The following is a 9,509-nucleotide window of genomic DNA, read 5'->3' as shown; positions in this document are numbered from 1 at the left end:
GGAAAGAGCAGGCTGTGTGTCTCCCGTGTTGAACTGTTGTGCTTTTTTCTTTAAGCCAGCTTACTTTGGAAGGAGTAGAGTTTCACTGGGCTTTGCTACACCTTAAAATCCTACTATTTGGTTTATGTTGGGAGCTGTTGCCCTCTTGAATTTCTTTGTTCCTTCCTTGCATTCTGCTTTCCATGAAATACAGCAAAACAGTGGGTAAAGCAGTTGCTGCTGTTACCCCTCAGATGCTGCTGGGAATCTCTGCTTCCTGTAAAGTCTCTAGTGAATTCAGTCCTTAAACTGAATTTCCACCTCTCCCAGGCACATCAATAGGTAAGCTGAAAAAAGGTGTCCCTAGTATGTCATGTTTAAAACTAAAATGAAGTTAATGGTGAATTCAGGGCGGACCTTGAACTTAGAAGTGTGCTGAGGCAGAGCTTTAGCTCTTGACTTTATTATACTGTCCATTCAACTTCTGTTGTGCTTGGTGCTTGTTAAGTCTGAAACATACTGAATGTGAAGAGTGCTCTTAGTTAAAGAGAGAGTTGTATGGAGTAAGGTAGAGGTAATGTGTCCTCCAGGGTGCTGTTCTCTAAAATGAGTAAAAGCTGGATTCATTTTATTATCATGATTAGAAAAGGAGGAAGACTAATTATGGCACAGATCGACTGCAGCGTCTGACCAGTGTTTCTTGTGGTGGTGGTAGTTTTGGCAGCCCACGTGCCACCCCCTCGCTTGTGGTGGTGCATCTGTTTGTGAGGCTGGGAGCTCTTGTGGGTTAAATGTAGCCAAGTCACCATTTCTTCCTCTAGCTACCCCCACAAAAGGCGTGAAGGATTATAATTACCTGGATCTGGGCTTAGTCTGGTTCACAGTAGTGTCCCAGAAGTTACAGTGGTATGGGAACAAGTAGTGGCTGTTTGAAGATGCATGTTATTTTCTCAGCAAGCAATATACTCTTATGTGTTGGTGGTCTGAAAAACAACTGTTAAAACTTCTCCACAGTTCTTAAAGTAGTGGAAGGATTGTAAATTCCATTTTTTTGGGAGCTGAGCTGATTATTAATTACTTGATCATTCGTGGTCTTACTGTGGTGCTTGTTCGCAACTAAATGCTCCTCAAGGGCCTAGAAAACATCTGTTAGGCTGTGTTACTGTATTTGTTATTTACATATTTGCCAGGTTGTAGGTGAGTTTGTTTACATCTTGTATATCTATGTTGTTCTCAGGGCTTGTTCTCAAGTCTACTGAAATCTGATGTGTCTCCCTCTTCCCCTTTCCCCTTAGATTTCACCCATGGAAAGATGGCTTACATTTGTGTTCAGAAATTGATATTATTTGTACCTTTAAGCATGGAATGCAGTGATACAAGAAACATTTTTTCCTGTTTTATGTGTCTCTCAATATTTTATCTCAAGTATTTCCTAGTCAATCTACAGTAAATGCTACAAATACTTACACAAAGCTTTCTGTGCATGCTGTGGAACATAAGTGTTTTTAGACAGGGAGAGCTCGTGTTCTCCATGGTGTTAGCCTTTTTTGGCTCTCTGTGGAACAAACATGGATGCATAAGTTAGCTCTCAGAGAGGTGACAGATGACCCACATCGCTTGTCAGATTTTGAAGTTTCAGTAATAACTGTTTTGATGTAATGATATTTCTGATGCAGCACTTAAAGCTGCTAATGGTGGGTAGAGAATGAAGATGACTGATCTAGCTTAATTGTCCTTAAGAATGCAGTACTCATTAAAGCAAATACCAGAGTATGTGGTGAACACCTTGTCACAAATAGTAAAATTATTTTCCACTTAGTAACATACAGCATTTCACCTCACTGTGATGTTACAGACTATTTGTACTTGATTGCTTAACATACAATATTTCTTTAAAAGTGTACTTTCCTCTGCTTTTTATACAGCAGTAGTTGGAAATATGCTGCTTTAGTCCCTCTTAAGTTTTTAAGGTATTAGAAAATGATTGAAGAGTTTCACGTGAAGGTATTATATTGGTTTAGGTGACATAGTGTGTGCTTGCTGAGAAATAATTATCAAATATATAATGTCTTCTTACTGAAATTTTATTTCAGACATTATTTCAATGATTGTTTACAAACCATAATGGATGTCTGATTCACGGGTGTTTCATAATATTTTGCCTTTAGGAAGTTGTGTACTCGCAAGCTGGAATAACAGGGAAAAAATAAGTTTAAAAATCAGTTGTATTCTAAGGCTTTTTATACCTTTAGACATTGGCAGCCTGCATTAAGTAAAAGACAGTTGCTCTGTAAGGCTTCAAATAATTTAGATTGGAAGGAACTTGCCAAATCTGGCTTGAACTGTCTTGCAATATTACCCCTTAGCTCTTTTTAATAAACTATTTCAAGGAAATTTGTCCTTTAATAAAACCAATCTTGAAATTAATTTATAATGGGAGAGCATCCAAAAAGATGTTGTTCCAGTGAAGTACATCATTGTCAGAAAGCATATTAACTGCTCAGATAAGCATTTTGTAGTTTAAAGACGCAGGTTTGTAATCCTGTCACAAAAAAACTTACAGGCAACTGGCCCAAGAGAAAGGACTGCATGTTGTATGGGGCAAAGTTTGTTATTTCAGGTGCACAGAAGTCACCCCCTGAGTAAGAGTGATGCCCAGCAGATCATTGTGTTCCTACAGAGGCAATAGCCTTGGTGAACCAAATTGGCTTTTCCAGAGCACTCTGGATGGCTGCCCATGGAACACTCACAAATGTTTTATAAATCCACACAAAAGCCATATACAGAGGAGAATAATTAGGTTTCTTGCCACCTGCTTTCTAATCTATTTCTCAAGTAGTTCAGGTTTTTAAATCTCTGTGCAGAATTTGAGACACTGAAACATATCTCAGAGTGTGCTTTAAATAATACTGTATTTGGCAGTGACCTGCTGGATCTGTCCAACAGGTTGTCATCTATCTGTTCTTCTGTAAAGAAATTGACACAGTCCACCACAACATTCTTCTCTAAATTGATACAGATTTTTAGGACTGTTCAGTGGATGAGGAATTGGTTGGATGGTCACATCCAGAGGGTAATGATCAGTGTCTATATGGAGATCAGTGACAAGTAGGGTCCCTCAGGGATCCATATTGGGATCTTCATCATAATATTGATTGTCATCAATGACACAGGCAGTGGAATCAAGTGCAAAGTCAGCAAGTTTGCAGATGACACCAAGCTGAGTGGTGCATTTGACGTATCTAAAGGACAGATGCTGTTCAGAGGGACCTGGACAAACTTGACAAGTAGGCCTCTGTGAACCTCAGGAGGTCCAAAAAGTCCAAGTCCAAGGCCCTGCACCTGGGCCAGGGCAATCACTGATATCAGTACAGGCTGAGGGACGAAGGGATTGAGAACAGTCTTGTGGAGAAGGACTGGGGGCACTGGTGGATAAAAAGCTGGACATGACCTACAGCCCAGAAAGCCAACCATATATTGGGCTGCATCGTAAGAAGTGTGTCCAGCAGGTCAAGGGAGATGATTCTCCCCCTCTGCTCCACTCTCATGAGACCCCACCTGGAGTACTGTGTCTGATTCTGGGGGCCTCAACACAAGAAGAACATGGAGCTGTTGCAGCAAGTCCAGAGGCGGGCCATGAAGATGATCAGAGGGCTGGAGCACCTCTGCTGTGAAGACAGACTGAGAGAGTTGGAGTTGTTCAGCCTGGAGAAGGGAAGCTCCAAAGAGACCTTATAGTGGCCTTCCAGTTCCTGAAGGGCCTACAGGATGGCTGGGAAGTAGCTTCTCACCAAAGAAGGTAGTGATAGGACAAGGGGTACTGGTTTTAAACTGAAAGAGGGTAGATTTAGGTTAGATATAGGGAAGACATTTTTATGGTCAAGGTGATGAAATGCTGGAACAGGTTGCCCAGAGAGGTGACAAAGGTCCCATCCCTGGAAACATCCAATGTCAGGTTGGATGGGGCTTTAAGCAACCTGAACTAGTTGAAGATGTCCCTCCTCACTGTGGGACAGTTGGACAAGACAACCTGATCTCTTGGTAGAACTCTCTTTTTAAAGCTAGGACAAATAGCTGTTAGGGTTGTTGAAGACTGGAAGGCCAAAGGTCTTACTGTTGTATTATCCGTATAGCCTAACCAAACTGGTGTGGTCAGTCAGAACCCACAGAGAATGTAGATAATCCTGAGCAATGTGGATTGTGCAGCTGCTTGAAAAAAGCTGCATTCCATTCTAGAAAGTGCCTGCTGTGGTGGACAGTCATGTCCAAGCAGCTGAACTTGGGGCATCCTTAATCCTCCCATATCATTCCTCTTGCTGTCCCCCCAGCCACACACACTTAAATAGTGGCAAAAGCAAGAACTCCTCCTCTGCTGCACTGAGCAGTGACTGCTGTGTGTAGTGCAGCAAGAGAGTACAGCTTGAAACTTGGGGGAGGAAGGGGTCCTCAAAGTTCTTCTGGTTACACAGTCTGTCAGGCCTTGTCCTGGAGAAGTATTATCTGCAAAGAGGGGCAGGGATGGATAGACAAACATTCCATGGGTCCTCATGCAGAGGACCCATCTCAGAGAACAGCATGATATTCCTGGCTCACAAATTATGTCACACAGATTCACACTGGAAGCAAGTAAGACTTTTCAGCTGAGAGTAAGCAGTTGCTGAAATACACTGCCAGAGGCAACAGTGGATTTCTTGCATGCTCTGTTTTTGTGTGGAAGTTGATTCAGTACAGAGGTCTTTGAACTTTGCACTTCACAGCTAGAGCATTTCACAGTCCTTGATCTGAGATGCTTTGAGGTGCTGTCAGTTGTGGTGCCTGTTGCGTGCATTGTAGACACCTGTCCATCAATCAGGAAATGGATGGAAACTGCCAGCTTCTTTCCCATGGTCCAATACACATTTGTCAGTTACTGGTAGTTTTGCTGTTGCTCTTGACCTGCACTAGAGGTTTGATCTAGTAAATACATGAATCTTGTTAGCAGTTGCCAGTGGTTGTGGAGTCCTTTGGCATTAATTTATCTGTAGCGTTATCATTGTCAGACTTAGCACTGCTGCATCACAGGAACCTCTGTATGCTGCACTCATCTTGGAAACCATAATGATCACAGTAGTCATAGAATTGTTTTAGTTGGAAAAGACCTTTAAAGTCATTGAGTCCAATCATTAACCCAGCACTGTAGATCTGCAATCAACAAGGGTTTACCTGGGCATTCCTGCCAGCTTCTTTCCCATGGTCCAATACACATTTGTCAGTTACTGGTAGTTTTGCTGTTGCTCTTGACCTGCACTAGAGGTTTGATCTAGTAAATACATGAATCTTGTTAGCAGTTGCCAGTGGTTGTGGAGTCCTTTGGCATTAATTTATCTGTAGCGTTATCATTGTCAGACTTAGCACTGCTGCATCACAGGAACCTCTGTATGCTGCACTCATCTTGGAGACCATAATGATCACAGTAGTCATAGAATTGTTTTAGTTGGAAAAGACCTTTAAAGTCATTGAGTCCAATCATTAACCCAGCACTGTAGATCTGCAATCAACAAGGGTTTACCTGAGCATTCCTGTACTGTCCTCTGCCACAAAAGCTTTCCATTCTTCACTCTGTTTATGACAGATTGCATGAAGAGTAGGCTGTTGAATGTGTACTGTTTCTATATGCATGTCAGTTTTCTATCTTTGTATTTTGCTGCTGTAAAATATTTGTTTTGCTTTTATTTTTAGTGTGTTGTTTTTTCAGATGAGGAAAGAGTACATCAGTGTATGTGGTACTTTCAATTAAAGTCATTTGGATGACACATAAGTAAATTAAATCCAAACAAAACATGCACAAGTTTTTAGGTTGGAGGATATTGTCATCTCTCCTTGCTCAGTACTGGAGCTGTTTTAGGCACCTCCCATTTCTTGTGAATGGCCGATCTGTGTCCATGTGATACTCAGATGGTTCAGTTTCAACTCCTAGTATTTGTGGGATTTCTTCTCAAAACAAAGATAATTATTTTAAAGCACTGTATGGAGTATTTTGAATGTTGCAATAATGATTCCTGGTTGCTGAGAAAATACTCTGTGATGCCTATAAAACATCTACTCTTCTTTTTCTATAACTTCCTTGAAGTATTACCTTTATAGGTTATGGATTTTCTCTTTCATTCTGCATAGTTAACCAGAATACCTGCAGAAGACAGTAATTCTTTTTTTCTTTGCATTCTAGTGCCATTAATAATACAATGCCAATTTGGTACATGCTGTCTCCAGAGCAGTTGTATTCCTCCCCTTTTCCTAAATTGATGACTACCTAAATAAGTGTTGATATGGTAAGTGTGTGCATGGAGAGGTAGAGAAGAGCTATTTGCTGAGTAACCTAAGCATCTTTTCCAGTTTGTTAATTTGTGCAGCCAGCACAACTGTATCTTTGAATAAAAAACTTCATAGGCCAGGCCATCTTATAAAGATTTTAGATAAATCTTTTTTTTTTTTTTTTTCCCTTGCAAATGCTTAAAATTTAATCAGAATAGAGATACAGTTTCAATTACTCAGTATCTAAGAAGCTGAATTGAAAGGGAAGACTGCAGTTTACAAAAGTCTGTGCTGATCTTTTGGAGCAATCTTTTATGTTCTCTGAGTAAACAGTCAAATGCATTAATAGAATAGAGGTAACACAAAGATGCTGTAACTGGAGCAGAACCAGTAAGTGTGAGGAATAGAAGTTACAGAAAAATAAGAATGCTATGGAGAAGCTGTATAGCTTCTCTGCACCAGTTTTTATCTGGTGAATGGTATGATATATCTGTTTTATAAGGTGTTAAGGGTGAGAAAACTGCAGCTGGGGAAATCATAAGAGGAAGTGCTGGATCAAGTTTATGAATTAAAAAAAGGTGTATGACTTCCTGGTAAATTGAGATCTTTGAAGGAAAGTGAAGAGCTAAATGACTGAACACTATCAAAACTGAGAAATGTTCCTGAGATCAAATGGTTATATCCTGCAGACCTAGTATAGATAGTGTGTTCATATCAGCTTGCATTAAGATCTGAATCTTGTTTCATTTTTTTTTAAGTCTGACTGAGTATTGTAAATCTTAAACCAGTTTTAGCTGGGCATGAGTCTTGTATGTTTACAGATCTTTAGACTATACATGTGCAGTTTTTTTACAAAAGCAAAGTTAGTTCCTATAGAGGAACTGGACTGGCAGTTCTAGCACAATGCAAGTAATCTGCTTAGCATAGCTTGTGGATAGTATTTTTGCAGCTATTTTGTTTTTTGCTATCTTGTCTGCTGTTAGCAGTTAGGTTTACTATAAGTTTACTATAGGGAAGCTTTTGCTGAAGCTTTGAAGGGGAAACAGCCTCTTTTTCTTCAAGTTTACTGATTCTTCCCTTTTATCACCAGTTTGTGGGAACTTTTTTCTTTCTTCCATGGTTCTGGACTGACTTAATTTTTTGTTTCTAAGGGGGATTACTCTGTGCTAAAACAGAAATAAAAATTCCATTTGTGCCTTCAAGTTCCTCAGCTGGTAACTCTGGAAGTGCTGAGCGCTGGTTTGGTGCTTGCTTTGGTTCTGTAATCTGAAGGTGTAGCTTCATGCAGATACCACTCAAGAAAGCATTTGTCTGGACTCAAAAGCATATCACTGCTCAACATGAAATAACTAAATAGGGAAATACTGGGAAACCAGTCAGCTCTACTTTTTTTTAAGGAAAGCATATGCTAATTCTGGACATATGCAGCTCAGCCAGTGAGAACCACACAAGTCTATTAAAACCACACAATGATGTTGGATAGCATACAGAAGTTCTGAGCTGTAGAAGACCATTCATATATGAAAATTGCAGCTTGATAACATGACAGAAGCCCATTCTGGATGTTGCTGGGCAGCATGTTCTCTGCAGAAGCTCTGATTTCTTTGGTATCCAGCCCAAAGACTTATGGAAGCTATTAAAGAGGAAGATGGCAAGATAGCCTTCAGAATCAGAGTTGCTAATACAACACAAGATGATTGCTATTGTATAAAGATCAGCTCTGCAAATTAGTCAAGTCAGACTGTTGCGTTTCCATCTGTAACACTGACCTCTTATATCATCAGTGTTGGAAGCTGTCAATATTCAGCTTTTGTGCTGTGGTCAAGAGAAAGTGTACAAGTGCTTCTTCTAATAAAAAAACCTTAACTTTCTTCTATGGTGTTTCACTGCCTTTTCATGATAAGGGTTTCCCCTCATGAGATGTTTCAGAAGACCATGCTGAGCAAAATAGCTACCCTTTTTCTTTCAGGTGTAGCGGCACCAGAAGATTCTCTCTAGTTTGAAGTAATGCCCTGTCTGGAATTGGCTCTGCTGGTGAAGTTGGGACCTCTGACTAACTTTTCAAAAATGACATTTGTGGCCCACTGAGACATCTCCAAAAGACTTCCACAAAGCAGCTTTTAAAGTTTGTCGCACCAGGCCTTCACCACGAGGAGCCCTTGGCAGAGACTGCTTTGGTGATGCACTAAGTCTGCTGTTTGGATTGCTCAGCAAGCACTAGCTGTGTCAGGGGAAGGACATTCCTGTAGTGGCAGATGGCAGAGAGGAGAGGACTGTTTGAAGCTTTCAGTGGCGAGCTGTTTGCACAAGAGGTGTTTAGACCAGTAAATGCCTGGTGTTCCTCATTGCTTGGATACAGTGTGGAGGAGATGATGTGGAGAGGGTGTTAATCCACACTTGTAACGTGAGCACATTCCAGAGGTGTAGCAGTCATGATCCATCATTACCTGAAAGAGAGAGGCAGGAGAGATATATTTTGTTGTAGTACTCAAGATTGAGGGTTCAGGGACAAAGTGTGATAGTCAGTGTTCTAATGCTAGATACGTCCTGACATGCCTGGGGGCTTGAATGAAGCATCTAGTCAAGGCAGACTAACAAGGTCCTTCCTCTCAGCTGAAGTATGTAGTCCTGTAAATATTCTTGGTGTGTCCTAAAGGAGGTAAACCACAACTTAGTATAAATCCGTTAGTGTTTTTTCCTACGCTGCATTCCTTCAGATGAGCCAGATTAGAACTGCATTACAGGGTTAGAACTGGAAATAGCATGTGCAGCGCTCTGTGCAAGTACACTAAAATCCTTAACTCTTCAGCATTTCCCTCTTGCAATTTTAGAAAGGGTGACAGAGGGGAGGGATTAACAGGACACTTTATATTTTTGATTGGCACATTCCAGCCTTAATGATGTGGACTTTACAGAAGTCTCTGCTGAGACTACTTCCTAACAAAAACTTGAATTGTAAAAACCACTGTATTATTCAAGAACACAAACCAAATGTATAAATTCTATTGCAGGAGCATCTCACTTGGTTGTTCCTATTCTTCATGTAATTTCAAATTAATTTATAATATTTTTCACAACCAAACCTGAATGTGTTGTTCACTAAAGTCAATTAGTGGTTGTTTTTTGCTGAAACACAAATGTATTTTCTATGAGTCATGAATAAAAGCGGCACCAATGATGATTGCTACAGAAAGTAACTGAAAGGACAAACAAACGGTTGAACGGTTTTCAGTTCAGCA

General features: G+C 40.4%; 1 protein-coding gene across 1 annotated transcript in view; it reads left to right on the top strand.

The window, feature by feature from the left end:
* The window catches only part of DUSP22 (dual specificity phosphatase 22), a gene marked incomplete at its 5' end in the record, with an annotated part of 35,866 nt that overhangs the window by 8,969 nt on the left and 17,388 nt on the right, over positions 1 to 9,509 (top strand). The gene's annotated exons all lie outside the window — the stretch shown is intronic.

Source organism: Chaetura pelagica, unplaced genomic scaffold (genome assembly GCF_000747805.2).
Source record: "Chaetura pelagica isolate M959 unplaced genomic scaffold, ChaPel_1.0 scaffold104, whole genome shotgun sequence".
Taxonomy (NCBI): domain Eukaryota; kingdom Metazoa; phylum Chordata; class Aves; order Apodiformes; family Apodidae; genus Chaetura; species Chaetura pelagica.
This window is presented reverse-complemented; position numbering and strand designations above follow the sequence as displayed.